Source organism: Muntiacus reevesi, chromosome 6 (genome assembly GCF_963930625.1).
Source record: "Muntiacus reevesi chromosome 6, mMunRee1.1, whole genome shotgun sequence".
NCBI classification, from domain to species: domain Eukaryota; kingdom Metazoa; phylum Chordata; class Mammalia; order Artiodactyla; family Cervidae; genus Muntiacus; species Muntiacus reevesi.
The window spans coordinates 76,987,703-77,009,379 of record NC_089254.1 but is presented as its reverse complement, the minus strand read 5'-3'; the positions used below and the strand labels follow the sequence as shown (position 1 = coordinate 77,009,379).

The 21,677-nt window shown below is 41.1% G+C and overlaps 1 pseudogene; it reads left to right on the top strand.

Moving 5' to 3' along the window:
- Window positions 1–11,947: 11,947 nt before the first annotated feature.
- Window positions 11,948–12,780, top strand: LOC136170969 (proteasome subunit alpha type-7 pseudogene; annotated as a pseudogene).
- The last annotated feature ends 8,897 nt before the right edge of the window (window positions 12,781–21,677 follow it).

Sequence of the window (21,677 nt, the reverse complement as noted above, 5' to 3'; positions counted from 1 at the left end):
TCTTTGCATTGATCGCTGAGGAAGGCTTCTTTATCTCTCCTTGCTATTCTTTGGAACTCTGCATTCAGACGGGAATATCTTTCCTTTGCTTTTCGCTTCTCTTCTTTTCACAGCTATTTGTAAGCCCTCCTCAGACAGCCATTTTGCTTTTTTACATTTCTTTTCCATGGGGATGGTCTTAATCTCTGTCTCCTGTACAGTGTCACGAACCTCCATCCATAGTTCATCAGGCACTCTATCAGATGTAGTCCCTTAAATATATTTCTCACTTCCACTGTATAATCATAAGGGATTTGATTTCAGTCATACCTGAATGGTCTAGTGGTTTCTCCCTACTTTCTTCAATTTAAGTCTGAATTTGGCAATAAGGAGTTCATCATCTGATCTACAGTCCGCTCCCGGTCTTTTGCTGACTGTATAGAGCTTCTCCATCTTTGGCTGCAAAGAATATAATCAATCTGATTTCGGTGTTGACCATCTGGTGATGTCCATGTATAGAGTCTTTTGTGTTGTTGGAAGAGGGTGTTTGCTATGACCATTGCATTCTCTTGGCAAAAGTTTATTAGCCTTTGCCCTGCTTCATTCCGTACTCCAAGGCCAAATTTGCCTGTTACTCCAGGTATTTCTTGACTTCCTACTTTTGCATTCCAGTCCCCTATAATGAAAAGGAATCTTTTTTGGGTGTTAGTTCTAAAAGGTCTTGTAGGTCTTCATAGAACCTTTCAACTTCAGCTTCTTCAGCATTACTGGTAGAGTTCCAGAAAAACATCTATTTCTGCTTTATTGACTATGCCAAAGCCTTTGGTTATGTGGATCACAATAAACTGTAGAAAATTCAGTAAAAGGTGGAATATCAGAGCACCTGATCTGCCTCTTGAGAATCCTATATGCAGGTCAGGAAGCAGCAGTTAGAACTGGACATGGAACAACAGACTGGTTCCAAATAGGAAAAGGAGTGCGTCAAGGCAGTATATTGTCATCCTGCCTATTCAACTTATATGCAGAGTACATCATGAGAAACGCTGGGCTGGAAGAAACACAAGTTGGAATCAAGATTGCCGGGAGAAATATCAATAACCTCAGATATGCAGACGACACCACCGTTATGGCAGAAAGTGAAGAGGCAGGAACTAAAAAGCCTATTGATGAAAGTGAAGGAGGAGAGTGAAAAAGTTGGCTTAAAGCTCAACATTCAGAAAACTAAGATCATGGCATCCAGTCCCATCACTTCATGGCAAATAGATGGGGAAACAGTGGAAACAGTGTCAGACTTTATTTTTGGGGCTCGAAAATCACTGCAGATGGTGACTGCAGCCATGAAATTAAAGACGCTTATTCCTTGGAAGGAAAGTTATGACCAACCTAGATAGCATATTTAAAAGCAGAGACATTACTTTGCCAACAAGGTTCGCCTAGTCAAGGCTATGTTTTTTCCAGTAGTCATGTATGGATGTGAGAGTTGGATGGTGAAGAAAGCTGAGCACCGAAGAATTGATCTGTGAATTGTGTTGGAGAAGACTCTCAAGAGTCGCTTGGACTGCAAGGAGATCCAACCAGTCCATGCTAAAGGAGATCAGTCCTGGGTGTTCATTGGAAGGACTCATGCTGAAGCTGAAACTCCAATACTTTAGCCACCTCATGCGAAGAGTTGACTCATTTGAAAAGACCCTAATGCTGGAAGGATTGGGGGCAGGAGGAAAAGGGGACGACAGGGTGAGATGGCTGGATGGCATCACCAACTCAATAGACATGGGTCTAGGTAGACTCCGGGAGTTGGTGATGGACAGGGAGGCCTGGCATGCTACGATTCATGGGGTCGCAAAGAGTTGGACACAACTGAGCAACTGAACTGAACTTAGTCAAAGCTATAGTTTTTCCATTAGTTGTATATGGATATGAGACTTGGACTATAAAGAAAGCTGAGTGCCAAAAAATTGATGCTTTTGAACTGTGATGTTGGAGAAGACTCCTAAGAGTCCCTTGGACAGCAAGGAGATCCAACCTGTCCATTCTAAAGGAAATCAGTCCTGAATATTCATTGGAAGGACTGATGCTGAAGCTGAAACTCCCATACTTTGGCCACCTGATGCAAAGAACTGACTCACTGGGAAAGACCCTGATGCTGGCAAAGATTGAAGGCTGGAGGAGAATGGGATAACAGAGGATGAGATGGTAGCATGGTATCACCAACTCAATGGACATGAGTTTGAGTAAGCTCTGGGAGTTTGTGATGGCCAGGGAAGCCTGGCATGCTTCAGCGCATGGGGTCACAGAGTCAGCCACAACTGAGCAACTGAACTGAACTAATGCCAATTCTGTTGTTTACAGACTGATCTTTGTAATGGGTGCCAATTTGGTGAAAAGGTATTTGAATGATTTTCCTGGATACCTGGAAGTTGGCTTAGAAGGAACTTGGAATTCAATTTGAACTTAGTCTTCAGGTCTCCTTAGCCTCCTCTAGTCAATGACAATTCGTAATAGAACTAAGATCCCACATGCCCTGTGGCCAAAAGATTAAAAAAAAAGAGGAACTGAGATCATGTGACATGGAAAGCACCCATTAAGTGTGACTCTCACCAGGAACACATCTAAATCCCACACAGGACTTCCCTAGTGGTCCAGTGGCTCAAGACTTCACATTTCCAATGCAAGTGGTGTGGGTTTAATCCCTGGTTGGGGAACTAAGAACCTGAAAGTCGTATGGCATGGCCAAAAAAAAAAAAAAAATCCCACTCCAGTTCAAGGCCCACCTCTTTGCACTTGGTAGATAGTTGGGATATAAAATAGTGGGTGGACCTTGTAGTCAAAAGATAAGTGATTGTTGTCCAAGATGTGGGGAAACACAAATCCAGGTTGGGGAGGGGGCAGTATGGCAGAGTCTTCAAATATGAAAACCATGTATCTTAACATTCATAAAATTCCCTCTCTCTGTATCTCTCTAAAGAAATAACTGCACATGTGCCCAGAGTCATGCCCAAGGTGGTTCACTGTAGCACGGCTTACTAGAAGAACACTGAGAACTACCTAAATGTCTAGAAACTGAGGAATGGCTTAAGAAACATAGACAATCCATACTATACAATGGTTTGAAGGGACAGACTAGAGATATTTATCAGTATAGAGAAGTCTTTAAAATATTCTTGGGTCAAACATGCATCTTTGGGACTCCCCTGGCAGTCCAGTGGTTAAGACGCTGTGCTTGCAATGCAGGGGACATGAGTTCAATCCCTAGTCGAGAAACTAAGATCCTACATGTCACACAATGCTGCCAAAAGCTTTTTTTTTTTTTTAATTTAAAAATACATCTTTGACCATGGTACAAACATTATAACTTTTTTGTAAAACCCATATGCAAAACCCATATGCAAACAACACCATATATATCTATGAGTTTGTTTATGTTGAGAAAGCTAATTTTTTTAATCTAGAGGAATATACTGAAATACATAATAATGGTTGCTCATGAGAGAATGCTGAAAAGGGAAAGGATTTGAGGGTTTAAACTTTATCCTTTTTTTTAAAAAAAAGCATTTTAAGTCAACCTGAGGGATTGTCAGGTTGACAACTTTTTAAAAACAAAAAAAATTATTTTTGGCTGTGCCGGGTCTTTGTTGCTACACAGACTTTTCTCTAATTGCAGTGAGCAGGGGCTACTCTCTAGTTGTGGTGCACAGGCTTCTCTTGTTGTGGAGCACAGGCTGTAGAGCGCACAGGCTTCAGTAGTTGCAATTCCCGGACTCTAGGGCACAGGCTCAATAGCTGTGGTGCATGGGCTTAGATGCTCCTCAGCATATGGGCTCTTCTCAGATCAGGGATCACACCTGTATTTCCTGCATTGGAAGGTAGATTCTTTACCACTGAGCCACCAGGGAAGTCCTATCCTGTCATTTTTAAATGAAGGATGCATTCATGTATTACCCACATAATTGAAATTAATTTTCTTAATTATATGATAACATGTAGCCAAAGTCCTCAAACCTAGAATATATAAATACATAGAGAATGCTCAAAACTCAACATTAAAGAAAAAGCAATTATAAAATGGACGAAAGAAACACAAGTGGCAAATAAACACATGAAAAGATGTTATTCATCTTTAGCCATTAGGGAAATGCAAATTTAAGACACTGTCAAAAGAGATGACAAGTCACAGGCTGAGAGAAAATATTTGCAAAACACACAACTGTTAAAGGACTGTTGTACAAAATATGCAATGAATTCTTCAATCTTAACATTAAGAAAATAATCCAATTTTTTTAAATGGGCCAAAGACCCTAAGAGACCCCTCATCAAAGAAGATATTCAGATAACAAACAAGCACGTGAAAAAACATTCCACATCATAGGTCATCAAGGAGATGCAAACTAAAGCAAAAAGGTGATATTACCACACACCTATTAGAATGAAAACACCAAGTGCTGGTGAGGATGTGGAGCAGTAAGTATTCTCATTTATTGCTGGTGGGAATGCAAAATGGTATAGGCCCTTTGGAAGACAGTTTGGTGGTTTCTTCAAAAACTATAAATAAATTTTGGGGACTTCCCTTGTGGTCCAGTGGTTAAGAATCCTTCTTGCAATGCAGGGGACATGGGTTCCATCCCTGGTGGGAGAACTAAGATCTCACATGGTTTGAAGCAAGTAAGCCCATGGACTACAACTAAGACCTGATGCAGGTCTTCAGTTCAGTTCAGTCACTCAGTCGTGTCCAACTCTTGCAACCCCATGAACCACAGCACGCCAGGCCTCCCTGTCCATCACCAACTCCCAGGGTCCACCCAAACCCATGTCCATCGAGTCAGTGATGCCATCCAATCATCTCATCCTCTGTCGTTCCCTTCTCCTCCTGCCCTCAATCTTTCCCAGCATCGGGGTCTTTTCAAATGAGTCAGTTCTTCACATCAGGTGGCCAAAGTATTGGAGTTTCAGCTTCAGCATGAGTCCTTCCAATGAACACCCAGGACTGATCTCTTTTAGGATGGACTGGTTGGACCTCCTTGCAGTGCAAGGGACTCTCAAGAGTCTTCTCCAACACCACAGTTCAAAAGCATCAATTCTTTGGCCCTCAGCTTTCTTTATAGTCCAACTCTCACATCCATACATGACCACTGGAAAAACCATAGCTTTGACTAGACGGACCTTTGTTGGTAAAGTAATTAATGTCTCTGCTTTTTAATATGCTGTCTAGGTTGGTCATAACTTTCCTTCCAAGGAATAAGTGTCTTTTAATTTCATGGCTGCAGTCACCATCTGCAGTGATTTTGGAGCCCCAAAAATAAAGCCAGCCACTGTTTCCACTGTTTCCCCATCTATTTGGCATGAAATGATGGGATCAGATGCCATGATCTTAGTTTTCTAAATGTTGAACTTTAAGCCAACTTTTTCACTCTCCTCTTTCACTTTCATCAAGAGGCTCTTTAGTTCTTCACTTCCTGCCATAAGAGTAGTGTCATCTGTGTATCTGAGATTACTGATATTTCTCCCGGCAATCTTGATTCCAGCTTGTGCTTCCTCCAGCCCAGCGTTTTTCATGATGTCCTCTGCATATAAGTTAAATAAGTAGGGTGACAATATACAGCCTTGATGTACTCCTTTTCCTATTTGGAACCAGTCTGTTGTTCCATGTCCAGTTCTAACTGTTGCTTCCTGACCTGCATACAGATTTCTCAGGAGGCAGGTCAGGTGGTCTGGTATTCCCATCTCTTTCAGAATTTTCTACAATTTATTGTGATCCACACAGTCAAAGGCTTTGGTGTAGTCAATAAAACAGAAATAGACGTTTTTCTGGAACTCTTGCTTTTTCAATGATCCAGCGTATGTTGGCAATTTGATCTCTGATTCCTCTGCCTTTTCTAAAACCAGCTTGAACATCTGAAAGTTCACGATTCACATATTGCTGAAGCCTGACCTTAGTAACTGTTAAAAAATATATGTATAACTGTTAAAAAAAAAAACAAAACTGTGGTTTTGGCATAAGAATAGACAAATAGATCAATGGAATAGAATTTAGAGTCCCAAAACAAATCTTTACATTTATAGTCAATCTGTATTGGACCAAGGTGCCAAGACAATTCAGTGGAAAAGAGTAGTTTTTCAACAAAATCGTGCTGGGACTGGATATCCACAAACAAAAGAATGAAATTATATTCTTTCTTCATACGATATACAAAATTAACTCGAAATGGATCCCTGACCTAAAATATGAGAATGAAATTACAAAACTCTTAGAAGAAAAGAGAAGTAAATCTTTATAACCTTAGACTCAGCAAAGCCTACTAAGCTATAACACACACAGAACAAAAATATTAATTGAACTTCATCAAAATCTAAAACTTTTGTGCTTCACAGAATACCATCAAGAAAGCATAAAGACAACCCCCAAAATAAAATATTTGCAAATCTTGTATCTGATAAGGAATTTGCCTCTAGACTATTAAGAAACCTACAACTCAACAGTTAAAGTACAACCCAATTTAAAATGCACAAAAGTTCCAAATAAACATTTTCCCCCCCAAGGAAATATGGAAATAGCCAATAAGCACATGAAAAGATGCTCAGAGGCAGAATCAAGATGGTGCAATAGCCACATTAACATATTGAAAGATAAAAACCATATGGTTATCTCGATAGATGCAGAAAAAGCCTTTGACAAAATTCAACATCCATTTATGATTAAAACTCTCCAGAAAGCAGGAATAGGAGGAACATACCTCAACATAATAAAAGCTATATATGACAAACCCACAGCAAGCATTACCCTCAATGGTGAAAAATTGAAAGCATTTCCCCTAAAATCAGGAACAAGACAAGGGTGCCCACTCTCACCACTACTATTCAACATAGTTTTGGAAGTTTAGGCCACAGCAATCAGAGCAGAAAAAGAAGTAAAAGGAATCCAGATAGGAAAAGAAGAAGTGAAACTCTCACTGTTTGCAGATGACATGATCCTCTACACAGAAAACCCTAAAGACTCTACCAGAAAAGTACTAGAGCTAATCAACAAATATAGTAAAGTTGCAAGATATAAAATTAACACACAGAAATCCCTTTCATTCCTATACACTAACAATGAGAAAACAGAAAGAGAAATTAAGGAAACAATACCATTCACCACTGCAACAAAAAGAATAAAATACTTAGGAGTATATCTCCCTAAAGAAACAAAAGACCTATACGTAGAAAACTATAAAACACTGATGAAAGAAATCAAAGAGGACACAAACAGATGGAGAAACATACCATGTTCATGGATTGGAAGAATCAATATTGTCAAAATGGCTATACTACCCAAAGCAATCTATAGATTCAATACAATCCCTATCAAGCTACCAACGGTATTTTTCACAGAACTAGAACAAATAATTTCACAATTTGTATGGAAATACAAAAAACCTCGAATAGCTGAAGTAATCTTGAGAAAGAAGAATGGAACTAGAGGAATCAACCTGCCTGACTTCAGACTCTACTACAAAGCCACAGTCATCAAGATAGTATGGTACTGGCACAAAGACAGAAATATAGATCAGTGGAACAGAATAGAAAGCCCAGAGATGAATCCACGAACCTATGGACACCTTATCTTCGACAAAGGAGGCAAGGATATACAATGGAAAAAAGACAACCTCTTCAACAAGTGGTGCTGGGAAAACTGGTCAACCACTTGTAAAAGAATGAAACTAAAACATTTTCTAACACCATACACAGAAATAAACTCAAAATGGATTAAAGATCTAAATGTAAGACCAGAAACTATAAAACTCCTAGAGGAGAACACAGGCAAAACACTCTCCGACATATCACAGCAGGATCCTCTATGACCCACCTCCCAGAATATTGGAATTAAAAGCAAAAATAAACAAATGGGACCTAATGAAACTTAAAAGCTTTTGCACAACAAAGGAAACTATAAGTAAAGTGAAAACACAGCCCTCAGATTGGGAGAAAATAATAGCAAATGAAGCAACAGACAAAGGATTAATCTCAAAAATATACAAGCAACTCCTGAAGCTCAACTCCAGAAAAATAAATGACCCAATTTAAAAATGGGCCAAAGAACTAAACAGACATTTCTCCAAAGAAGACATACAGATGGCTAACAAACACATGAAAAGATGCTCAACATCACTCATTATCAGAGAAATGCAAATCAAAACCTCAATGAGGTACCATTACACGCCAGTCAAGATGGCTGCTATCCAAAAATCTACAAGCAATAAATGCTGGAGAGAGTGTGGAGAAAAGGGAACCCTCTTACACTGTTGGTGGGAATGCAAACTAGTACAGCCACTATGGACAACAGTGTGGAGATTTCTTAAAAAACTGGAAGTAGAACTGCCATATGACCCAGCAATTCCACTCTTGGGCATACACACCGAGGAAACCAGATCTGAAAGAGACACGTGCACCCCAATGTTCATCGCAGCACTGTTTATAATAGCCAGGATAGGGAAGCAACCTAGATGCTCATCAGCAGATGAATGGATAAGGAAGCTGTGGTACGTATACACCATGGAATATTACTCAGCTGTTAAAAAGAATTCATTTGAATCAGTTCTAATGAGATGGATGAAACTGGAGTCCATTATACAGAATGAAGTAAGCCAGAAAGATAAAGACCATTACAGTATACTAACACATATATACGGAATTTAGAAAGATGGTAATGATAACCCTGTATGCAAAACAGAAACAGAGACACAGATGTACAGAACAAACTTTTGGACTCTGTGGAAGAAGGCAAGGGTGGGATGTTTCAAGAGAACAGCATCGAAACATGTATGTTATCTAGGGTGAAACAGATAATCAGCCCAGGTTGGATGCATGAGACAAGTGCTCGGGCCTGGTGCACTGGGAAGACCCAGAGGGATCGAGTAGAGAGGGAGGTGGGAGGGGGGATCGGGATGGGGAATACATGTAAATCCAAGGCTGATTCATGTCAATGTATGACAAAAACCACTACAGTATTGTAAAGTAATTAGCCTCCAACTAATAAAAATAAATGAAAAAAAAAAAGATGGTGCAATAGGATGTGAAAGTCACTTTCTCCCTCAAACGCATCAAAATACATCTAATACGTACTCAACACTGGCCTAACTCAGACACCCAAAACTCCAAGAAAGATCTCCACATAACCACATAACTGGGTAGGATGAAAGGCGGAGGGGGAAGGAATCAGGACAGAACCTATGCCCCTGGGAGGGGCCTGTGAAAGATGAAAGGTTCCCGCAGTCTGGGAAGGCCCTTCACCAGTGGGGTGATCAGTCAGGACAGAAAAGGAGTTTCGGAGGCTCAGTGAGACAGGCAGTTTGCAGCACACGGAGCAGCACGACCTGCACAGGTGGTCTGTGCCACCTCCTCATGCTCTCCAGACTGAGACTCACATCGACTGTGCATGTGGGCACTGGATGCTGGATGCTGAAACTCTGGCTTCAGCGGACAGACATGGGGAAGAAGACTAGGATGGGCTGCATGTAGACAGCCTGAAGGGGCTGGAGCCTTGCTCTTGGCTCACAGTGGGTTTGACACTGCCACTGAAATCTCATTGTTGGGACTTTCCTGGTGGTCCAGAGGTTAAGACTTCACCTTTCAGTTTAGTGGGTACAGGTTTGTTTGATCCCTGGTCAGGGAAGTAAGATCCCATGTGCCTTGCAGTCAAAAAACTAAAACACATAACAGAAGTAATATTGTACAAATTCACTAAAGACTTTTAAAATAGTCCACACAGGAAGATCTCACATGCTGCAGAACAGCTGAGCCCATGTGCCGCAACTATTGAGCCTGTACTCTAGTGCCTGGGATCCATAGCTATTGAAGCCTGCGCTCTCTAGAGCCCATGCTCCACAACAAGAGAAAGCACCACAATGAGAAGAACCCCTTGACCACAACTAGAGAGTAGCCCCAGCTCTCTGCAACCATAGAAAGCCCATGTGCATCAGCAAAGATCCAGCACAGCCAAAAATAAATTTTTAAAAATCAAGAGAATTCCCTTGAAATAACAAAAGGTACCCCAATGTTCATTGCAGTACTATTTACAATAGTCAAGACATGGAAACAACATAAATGTCCCTTGATAGATGAATGGATAAAGAAGAGGTAATGTATATGTGTGTGTGCGTTTGTGTGTGTGTATGTAGGCATGAATATATAAATGGAATACTACTCAACCATAAAAAAGAATGAAATAATATCATTTGCAGCAACATGTTTGGATCTAGAAATTATCATACTAAGTGAAGTCAGAAAGAGAAAGACAAATACCATATGATATCACTTATATGTGGAATCTAAAATATGACACAAATGAATTTATCTATGAAATAGAAACAGACGCACAGACCTAGAGAACAGACTTGTGATTGCCAAGGGCAGGGGAAAGGGTAGGATTGGGCATTCAGGATTATATAGTATGAATGAATAACAAAGTGCTATTGTATAGCACAGGGTACTATATTCAATATCCTGTAATAAACCATAATAAAGGTGAATATGAAAAAGAATATATATATAACTGGATCACTTTGCTCTACACCAAAAAATAACACAATGTAAATCAACTATACTGGATATATAATATATACACCAAATAGGAAAAGGAGTACGTCAAGGCTGTATATTGTCACCCTGCTTATTTAACTTATATGCAGAGTACATCATGAGAAACTCTGGGCTAGAGGAAGCACAAGCTGGAATCAAGATTGCCGGGAGAAACATCAATAACCTCAGATATGCAGATGACACCACCCTTATGGTAGAAAGTGAAGAAGAACTAAAGAGCCTCTTGATGAAAGAGAAAGCGGAGAGTGAAAAAGTTGGCTTAAAGTTCAACATTCAGAAAACTAAGATCATGGCATCTGATCCCATCATTTCATGCCAAATAGATGGGGAAACAGTGGAAACAGTGGCTGACTTTATTTTTCTGAGCTCCAAAATCCCTGCAGATGGTGATTGCAACCATGAAATTAAAAGACACTTATTCCTTGGAAGGAAAGTTATGACCAACCTAGATAGCATATTAAAAAGCAGAGGCATTACTTTGCCAACAAGGTCCGTCTAGTCAAGGCTATGGTTTTTCCAGTGGTCATGTATGGGTGTGAGAGCTGAACTGTGAAGAAAGCTGAGCACTGAAAAATTGATGCTTTTGAACTGTGGTGTTGGAGAAGACTCTTGAGAGTCCCTTGGACTGCAAGGAGGTCCAACCAGTCCATCCTAAAGGAGATCAGTCCTGGTTGTTCATTGGAAGGATTGATGTTGAAGCTGAAACTCCCATACTTTGGCCACCTGGTGCAAAGAGCTGACTCATTTGAAAAGACCCTAATGCTGGGAAAGATTGAGGGCAGGAGGAGAAGGGAACGACAGAGGATGAGATGATTGGATGGCATCACTGACTCGATGGACATGGGTTTGGGTGGACTCCAGGAGTTGGTGATGGACAGGGAGGCCTGGCGTGCTACAGTTCATGGGGTCGCAAAGAGTCAGACACGACTGAGTCACTGAACTGAACTGATAACTATGCAGGCTTAGCAAAGTTATATGGAAACTAGAAGTCTGATCGGAGAAGGCAATGGCACCCCACACCAGTACTCTTGCCTGGAAAATCCCATGGACGGAGGAGCCTGGTAGACTGCAGTCCATGGGGTTGCGAAGAGTCGGACACGACTGAGAGACTTCACTTTCACTTTTCACTTTTATGCGTTGGAGAAGGAAATGGCAACCCACTCCAGTGTTCTTGCCTGGAGAATCCCAGGGATGGGGTCGCACAGAGTCGGACACGACTGAAGTGACTTAGCAGTAGCAGGAGTCTGATACACTACTGATGGAAATAAAGTCTTGATAAAAGCAAAACAAAGTGGGGCGGGCGGGCGCGCGGTGCTGGTGCAGCAACGTTGTGAACCTCTTGCTGCGTGGCAGTGAGTGTGCGCTTTTCCCAGCCCAACCGCGACGTTCCGCAGGCATGAGCTATAACCGCGCCATCACCATCTTCTATCCCGCCAAGTGGGGTACTTGCAGGAGGCCATGAAGAGGGGCTGGACCGCGGTCAGTGTTGGAGGAAAAGACACTGATGTTCTTGGTGTGGAGAAGATGTCAGTGGCCAAACTGTAGGATGAAAGGACAGTGCGGAAGGTCTGTGCTCTGGATGATAATGTCTGCATGGCATTCGCCGGCCTCACTGCTGACGCAAGGATAGTCTTCAACAGGGCCCGGATGGAATGCCAGAGCCACCGGCTGACTGGTCCCCACGGAGTACATCACCCGCTATATCGCCAGTCTGAAGCAGCGCTATACACACAGCAAGGGGCGCCGGCGGTTTGGCATCTCTGCCCTCGTTGTGGGTTTTGACTTTGATGGCACCCCCGGACTCTATCAGACTGACCTCTCGGGCACATACCATGCCTGGAAGGCTAATGCTATAGGCCGGATTGCCAAGTCAGTGCATGAATTCCTAGAGAAGAATTATACTGAGGAAGCCATTGAAAAGATCTGACTATTAAGCTGGCTATCAGGGTCCTTCTGAAAGTGGTTCAGTCGGGTGGCAAAAACATAGACCTTGCTGTTGTGAGGCGAGATCAACCCCTCAAGATTTTAAACCCTGAAGAAATTGAGAAATACATTGCTGAGATTGAAAAAAGAAGAAGAAAATGAAAAGAAGAAACATAAGAAAGCATCATGATGAAATGAAATTTTGCATGTAACAATTTTTAAATTCAAATCATGGCTGATTTCCAAAATGATACATAGGCATTTCCATTCCATATATCTGTACTGTCCAAGTGTCCTACAATAAATTTGCCTATTTTTTTAAGTGAAATAAAAAGATGTTCAATGTTTTTACTCATTATGGAAATTCAAATCAAAACCACAATGAGATCCTACTTCACCTTCACTAGAAAAGAATGGCTGTAATCAAAAGACAGTAAGTATTGGTGATGTTGTGGAGATATCAGAATCTTCATACACTGCTGGTGAGAATGTAAATAGTATAACTGCTTTGGGAAACAGTTTGGCTATTCTTGAGAAGATTAAACATAGAGTAATCATATGATTTAATAATTTCACTCAGGTAAACCTAGGAGTGGTGGAAACATATGCCCATGCAAAAACTTGTACATAAATGTTCACAGCAGTATTATTTATCACAGTCAAAAAGTGGAAACAACTCAGTGTCCATCCACTGATGGCTAGATAAACAAAGGGGTTTATCCATACAGGGAATATTACTGGCAATAAAAAGGAATGAGGTACATGCTACACTGTTACTGAGCAAAAGGCTTGCTGCCCCATCTGCATAGAAACCAATACCATGGCACTGGCTTTTGAGGAAAGAACAAGCTTTATTGCAACATGAACCTGCAAGCATACAGGAGGCCTAGCTCAAATCTGTTTCCCAAATCTGGGATTCAGTCAAACTTTTATGAGTTGGGGGAGAATGGATTAGTATGCAGAAATGCTGGTGGGACAGGCTTCAAATGGAGGGCTTTGGAACTTGGCACTTATGAGAAGATATGGGAGGAGGCTTCAGTAGTGGATCTTCTGGGCAATGGAACTCTCATTTCTGAAAGGGTTCCAGCATTCAAATTCCAGTCATGTCTCCATAGTTTAGTTCTGGGGTTGGGGGAACATCACACTCTCTTTATAATTCCCCATGCCTAGGACCTCACTCAGCACAAGTGGATTAAAGGGAACTTCAGTTCCGAGTGTTATTTAAGGTAAAAATTCTCTGTTCTGTGCTAACTTTGCAAGATTTATGGTGTTGCTCTGTTGTCTTTGAAAAACAGCTCAGTATCTTATTCTTGACAGAGTAGGACTTGTTTCAGCTCTTCCTACCGTTGCAACAACGTGGATGAACCTTGAAAACATTGTGCTAAATAAAAGAAGTCAGTCACAAAAACCCACAGATTATATGATTCTATTTATATGATATGTCCAAAATAAGTGAATCTATAGAGGTAGAAAGTAGATTAGCACATGCCTAGGACTGGGGGTTTGGGAAAAATAAGGAGTGACTGATTAGAATATAAAGTTTCTTTGGGGGGTAATGAAAAGGTTCTAAATTGACTGTGGTGATGGTTGTGCAACTGTTAATATATGAAAAAAACTATCGAACTGAACACTTTAAATGGATGAAATGCATGGTATGGGAATTATATGTCAATAAAGCTGTTATCTTTCAAATAAAGATTGCATACTGTATGATTCCATTTATATAACATTCTCCATCTAGAGATGGAAAACAGATTAGTGGTTTCCAGGAAGGGGAGGGGGAGGGGTGGGCGTAAATATAAAAAAGCAGCAGGAGGGATTTCTTTTTCAGCAATGGAGCAGTTCTGTATCTTGATTGTGGTGGTGATAACAGAAATTTCCAGAGGTGATCAAGCTGCATGGATATACATACATAAAATGAATACAGTGTTTCTTTCTCTTTTTTTTTCAAGTGGTAAAAACTGAATAAGGCCTGTAGTCTAGAACAGTAATGTACCAATTTCCTGGCTTTGATACTGTACTACACCCATAAAAGATGTGACTACCTGGGGGAAATAGGTGAGATGGTATAGGAAGCTTGTTGGATTAGTTTTACAGTTTTCTACAAGCCTGTAACTATTTCAGAATAAAAACTTAAGATAGAATTACAGTTGTCCAAAATTGGAATATTTTCTCCCATGGAATGATTTCTCTGTTGCCAGAGTTTTTAAAAAGCCTTGGTATCATTACAATTCTACAAATAATAAATGCTAGAATAGCATAGGGAACTCTACACAATACTCTGTAATGGCCTAAATGGGAAACGAATCTTAAAGTGGATATATGTATATGTGGGCTTCCCAGACGGCACTAGTGGTAAAGAACCTGACTGTCAATGCAGGAGACATAAGAGACACGGATTTGATCCCTGGGTCAGGAAGATCCCTTGGAGGAGGGCCCAGCTAACACATTCCAGTGCTCTTGCCTGAAGAATCTCATGGACAGAGGAGCATGGTGGGCTACAGTTCATGGGGTTGTAACTTAGCATGCATGTACACATGTATATGTACACTTGAAACTAACAGCATGGTAAATCAACCATACTCCAATAAAAATATCTTAAATAATAATAATAAATACTGGAGAGGCTGTGGATATCAGGGAAACTTCCTACAGTGTTGATGAGAATGTAAACTGGTACAGTCACTGTGGAAAACAGTATGGAGGTTCCTTAAGAAACTAAAAATAGAGTTGCCATATGATCCATCAATCCCACTCCTAGGCATGTATCCAGATAAAACTCTAAATTCAAAAAGATACATGCACCCCAACGTTCATAGTAGCACTATTCACGGTAGCAAAGACATGGAGACTATCATACTATGTGAAGTCAGACAAAAACAAATACCATATGATATCACTTATATGTGGAATCTAAAATATTATACAAATGAACTTACTTACCAGGGTTTCCAGGTGGCTCAGTGGGTTAAGAATCTGCTTGCAATGCAGGAGATGTGGGTTCGATCCCTGGGTTGGGAAGATCCCCTGGAGGAGGGCATGGCAACCCACTCCAGTATTCTTGCCTGGAGAATCCCATGGACAGAGGAGCCTGGCAGCCAGCCTGCAGTCCATGGCATCACAAGAAGTTGGACACGACTGAAGCGACTGAGCATACATACATGCACAAACTTATTTATCAAACAAAAACAGACTCACAGACATAGAAAACAAACTTACAAAAGTGTTTCCCCTCTTTGGAGGGTGGGGGAGGGATAAATTAGGATTCACAGATACAGACTTACCCTACATATAAAATAGATAACCTGTAGATCACAGGAAACTATATTCAACATCCTATGATAAACCATAGTGGAAACAAATCTATCCTTTGCTGAACATTAGCAACTAACACAGCATTGTAAATCAACTATGCTTCAGTAAAAAATAAGATAAAAATAGATAAATTTTTTAAAGGTTGGATGAATCTGTATCTGGGATACTAAAAATTGTAGAGGGCTGGCAAGTGAAAAGACTTTTTTCTACAGCAAATTCCAGATCCAGCTGTTACACAAGCCAGCCCTGTCCCTACTTACAACTTTAGGCCTGAGAATGAGGTCTGGAACGTGGAGGCTCTCAGAAATGCCTGGATGGGCCAGGCTACCCTCTGGTTCCAGGTGACTCAAAGCTCCTTATCTCCCAAGGCTGACTTGACAAACTCAGTTCTCTCTGGGCAAACCCAGCTCCAGTGTAAACAATGAAGCTGAGGCTCTGTCTGGAAAATCTTTTACTAGGATAAAAAGCAACTTCCTACTCCAGGAGCCATTGGAAGATAGAGACTGAATCTCACTCCCCCTAGAATTCCCAGGGCCTAGGGCCTCACCCAACACAAGAGAATAGCTAGCAGAGGAGCATGTCTTACGTATCACTCCCAGTCCCTGTGGGTCTCAACTCTGGCAGCATATCAGAGCTTTTAGAAATGTGGCAGATCCAGTTCTATACTAAAAGCAGTTAAATCAGATTGGAGTGTTCTTTTTCACTTCTGCTTTTCTATTTTATAGCATCCTCAATGTCATTCTTACATCAGGCTGGATGATGAGTTTCTGAGGGATATTTCCTACGCAGGTTCTCAGGGGAGGGTGACAGCTGTCATTCCTAAGGAGGATTCAGTTAAATATGATGTCAACCAGACATCCAGCTTGGAGACTCATCTAAGCTTCCACAAACTTATTGTATCTGTTTTATCTTAAGTGTTAGTTGCTCAATTATGTTCAACTCTTTGTGACCCCATGAAGCCTGTCAGGTTCCTCTGCCCATGGAATTCTCCAGGCAAGAATACTTGAGTGGTTGCCATTTCCTTCTCCAGGGGATCTTCCCCACCCAGGGATTGAACCTGGGTCTCCTGCATTGCACGTGGATTCTTTACCATCTGAGCCACATAGTGAACATAAGCCAAAAGCACTGACAGCTGTTCAGTGTAAAGAAAACCTAATTCCCACCCAGCTCCCCAAAGGCCACCATTTGGTTTTTGTATTTTGGGGTTTTTTTTTGGCCATGCTGCATCTCATATGGGATCTTCATTCCAACCAGGGATCGAACCCATGCCCCTGGCAGTAAAAGCATGGAGTCTTAACCACTGGACTGCCAGGAAAGTTCTGAGGCCACCATTTGTATCAGCTTATTTTCCCTCCCAAACACTCTCTGCAACAACACACACACATATACGCATGTAGAGATGCATTTTAGAAGACACAGACCCTTGTGGGCTTTAATGTGCGTGTAAAAGCTTCTGGGAAGAAACATATGGATATGCTGCACCCTATCTACTGAACACATGCATGCATCTACTGCATAGTGCATTTTAAAATTTCTGAGTGTTCACAGCAATATTTTTTTTGATCCGTCTCCTAGAGTAATGAGAATGAAAACCAAAATAAACAAATTGGGCTTAAACAAACAAAAGCTTTTGCAGAGCAAAGGAAACCATAAACAAAACGAAATGAAAAGATCTCCCACAGAATGGGAAAAAGTATCTGCAGATGATATGACCAAGAAGGGATTAATGGCCCAAAGGCACATGAAAAGATGCTCAGTATCACTAATTATTAGAGGAATACAAATCAAAACTATAATGAAGTATCACCTCACACCAGTCAGAATGGCCATCAATAAGTGGTACTGGACGGCTACATGTAAAAGAATAAAATTTGAACACTGCCTAACACCATACAAAAAATAAACTCAAAATAGATTAAAGAGCTAAATATAAGATTGGACATTATAAATGGACATTATAAAACTCTTAGAGGAAAACACAGGCAGAACACTCTTCCGCATAAATCACAGCAAGATCTTTTTTGATCCACCTCCTAGAGTGATGAAAATAAAGACAAAAACTAACAAATGAGATCTAATTAAACTTAAAAGCTTTTGCACAGTGAAGGAAACCAGTAACAAAATGAAAAGACAACCCTCAGAATGGGAGAAAATATTTGCAAATGAAGCAACCACAAGAGATTAATCTCCAAAATATACAAACAACTCATGCAGCTCAATAAAAATAAAAAAAAAACCACCCAATTTAAAAAAATGGGCAGAAGATATAGACATTTTTCCAAAGAAGACATACATATGGCCAAAAACCACATGAAAAGATGCTCAACATTACTAATCATTAATGAAATCAAAACTGCAATGAGGTATCACCTCACACTGGTCAGAATGGCCATCATCAAAAAAAATCTACAAACAGATGCTGAAAAGGCTGAGGAGAAAAGGAAACCCTTCTACCCTGTTGGTGGGAATGTAAATTGGTGCAGCCACTATGAAAAACAGTATGAGGTTGCCTAAGAAACTAAAAATAGAGTTGACATATGTATCCAGCAAACCTACTCCTAGACATATATCCAGAAAAGATGAAAACTCTAATTTGAAAAGATACCTGCACCCCAGTGTTCCTAGCAGCACTATTTATTCAGTATAATCAGCAAGACATGAAAGCAACCTACATGTCCAACAATGAACGGATAAAGAAGATGTGGTATATATACACACAGTGGAACACTGCTCAGCTACGAAAAAGAAACAGTACCATTTGCAGCAACAAGAGTGGCCCTAGAGATTATTATACTAAGTGAAGTAAGTCAAACAGAGAAAGGCAAATACCACATGATAGCGCTAATACATGGAATCTTTAAAAAAAATGATACAAATGAGCTTTACATTTGTTATTATTGTTATTTACAGGACAGAAACAGACTCACAGACACAGAAAACAAACTTTTGGTTACCAAAGAGGAAAGAGGAGGGGGAAATAAATTAAGAGATTAACACAGACTATTATATATAAAATAAACAACAAGGACCTACTGTATAGCACAGGGAACTATACTCATTATCTTGTAATGACCTATGAGAAAATCTTAAAAAGAATACTGGAGTGGGTTGCCATTTCCTACTCCACTTAAAAAGAATATATATGTATATTTAGGTGGATCATTTTACTGTACAGTTGAAACTAATACATTGAAAATTAACTGTACTCAATTAAAAAAATAGTTCTGTTTCTCACACTTTTTGAACTTAGGGGGGAAGTTCTTTAAGACTTCTAGTGCTGGCATTTTCCAGCACACCATCTAGGTGAATCCTCACATAGATGTATCATAGCTGATAAATTAGTGAACATGTCCTCATTCCTGGACATCCCCAGTCCCTTGTGATCCTTTCCCTCTTCGGGTCCCAGCTACAACATTCTGGGCTCATAGTCCCAGAGAATGGGGGTGGGGCCAAGTTGTACAGTGACAGAAAAGTACAAAAGACACAAAAGTGACACAAAATATCTGATCTAGATTTCTGACTTTTAAGCGACATCTTTGAGAGGACAGAATGAGATAAAGGTTTTGAATCTCAAAAGTCAAAGCCCCAAGGGAGTCAGGAGCAAACAGTTTATGACAGAAATCACAGATTTGGATGAATGAAAGAGAATGATGTTTTCCCTGCCCTGGGAAACATTAAGACCCTCTGCTTGAGGAAGGGAGAAAGAAAGTCAGAAGAGAAGAGAAAGCTCAGGTGCTATTTCCCTGAGAAAGAGGGTACAGGACAGAATCCAAGTTAGTTTGAAGACTTAAAAGCAAAAGGACCCATGCTCACTTCCCCCATGGAAACTCTAAGGAGAAACCAAACCTCATGGAGAAGCCACAGGTCCAGGACAGAAAGAAGTGTGTTGGTCAGAACTGGGTTATGCCCCAAGAGATAGAAATACTCAGTGTATTGATACATTGATTTATCTTTTCTTTTTTTTCCCTCTGTGCCACACACAGGTTGTGGGATCAGAGTTCCCCAACCAGGGATCGAACCTTGGCCCCCAGCAGGGAAGTACGAGGTACTAACCACCGGACCACCAGGGAAGTTCCTGATGTCTCTTTAAAGTCCGAGTTGACTGTCCAGGACTGATCACATGCTGCACACTGTGAAGAACCCAATCCACTCTGCACTGTTGCTTCATCTTGTGTGGCTCAACATCAGTGTCTGAGTTCTGGGCAGCAGGATGGAGGAAAGGACAGAGAAAGAGCAAAGGGAATCAACAGGATATTTCCTAAGAAAGGTCTATGAGAAGCTCCTGTATATTTCCACCACATACATGTAACTAGAAGTTAGCCACTTGGTGTTATGGGTTGAGTTGTGTTTCTCAAAATGTTAGGTTGAAGTCCTAACACCTGTACCTGTGAATGTGACCTCATTTGGAAACATGATCTTTTCTTTAAGGTATTTTTTATGTGGACCATTTCTAAAGTCTTTATTGAATTTGCTACAATATTGCTTTTGTTATATGTTTTGGTTTTTTGGCTGCAAAACATAAGGATCTTACATCCTCAACCAGGGTTCGAACCCACACCCCCTGCACTAGAAGGCAAAGTCTTAACCACTAGACTCCCATGGAAGATCCTGGAATTAAAATCTTTTGCAGATGTAATCAGTTAAGATGAGGTCATTAAGGGTGGGTCCCAATCCAACAGGAAAGATGCCCTTGTAAGAAGGGAAGAGACACACGGGGAGAGGCTGGTATGCCATGTGGCGAGGGGTATGGGGCAGGGGACAGAGATTGAAGTGGTGCCTCCACAAGCCAGAGGACTCAAGGATTGTCAACAAACATCAGAAGCCAGGAAAGGAAAGAAGGCATTCCTCCCAAATTTCTTCAGAGAGAACGGTCTTGTGATACCTTGATTTTGAACTTCTATCCTCCAGAACTGTAAGACAATACATTTCTGTTGTCTGAAGCGACTCAGTTTGTAGAACAAAGTGGACAATCAGTTCAGTTCAGTCGCTCAGTCGTGTCCAACTCTTTGCAACCCCATGGATTGCAGCACGCCAGGCTTCCGTGTCCATCACCAACTCCCAGAACTTGCTCAAACTCATATCCATTGAATCGGTGATGCCATCCAACCATCTCATCCTCTGTTGTCCCTTCTCCTCCTGAAAAGTGGACAATAGGGAGCATTAAAGTTTTCAAGTGGGATAATAACAGGAGGAAATTTGTATTCTAAGGAGGCTGCCTACCTGGTGAGCAATTAAACGCTTAACAGCCAGTGTAAGAGCTAGCAGAGGCCAGACCATAAAGGACCTTGAATAGCAGGCTCAGTAGTCCTCTGAGGGGGGACGTTACCTGTAATGAGATGCCCTCATGTACTGTCTGAGAGGCCCTTGAGCCAAGGTCATGCCTAGAGGGAAGGCCATTGTGAAACGTTTCTATCCTCTTTCAGCCCCTGGGTTGTTTATTTCTTCACTGCAGACTGAAACCCATCCAAAGCCTGCCTGTGAGAAACTCAAAACTTTACACATCTAGTTATTGTAAATCAAGCCCAAACAAGCGGATTTCCAGCCCTTTAGATCCTGCTGACTTGCATACTCTGTAAGACGCGGCTCCTTTCACATCTGCCACTGGGAGATAAGATAGAGCCTGGTAGTTAGAAGACCCCAAGTGCCCTTTGCTGTTCCCTGACCTGGACCTTCCTCACTATGCTCTGAGCAGTACCACCTAGACAGCTGAGCTCCATCTCTCAGCCCTGAATCCCTGGGACTTCCCTGGCTCTCCTCCCCTTCTGGAGGATGGCCCGCTCACCAAAGCCTCTCACGGTCTCAAACTGAGGGATTTCCCCTCATGTGCACCCTTGCTCCAGCACAACTGCTTCTCTCTGGTCATGTTTTTTCCCTAGTCAACCCCCAAA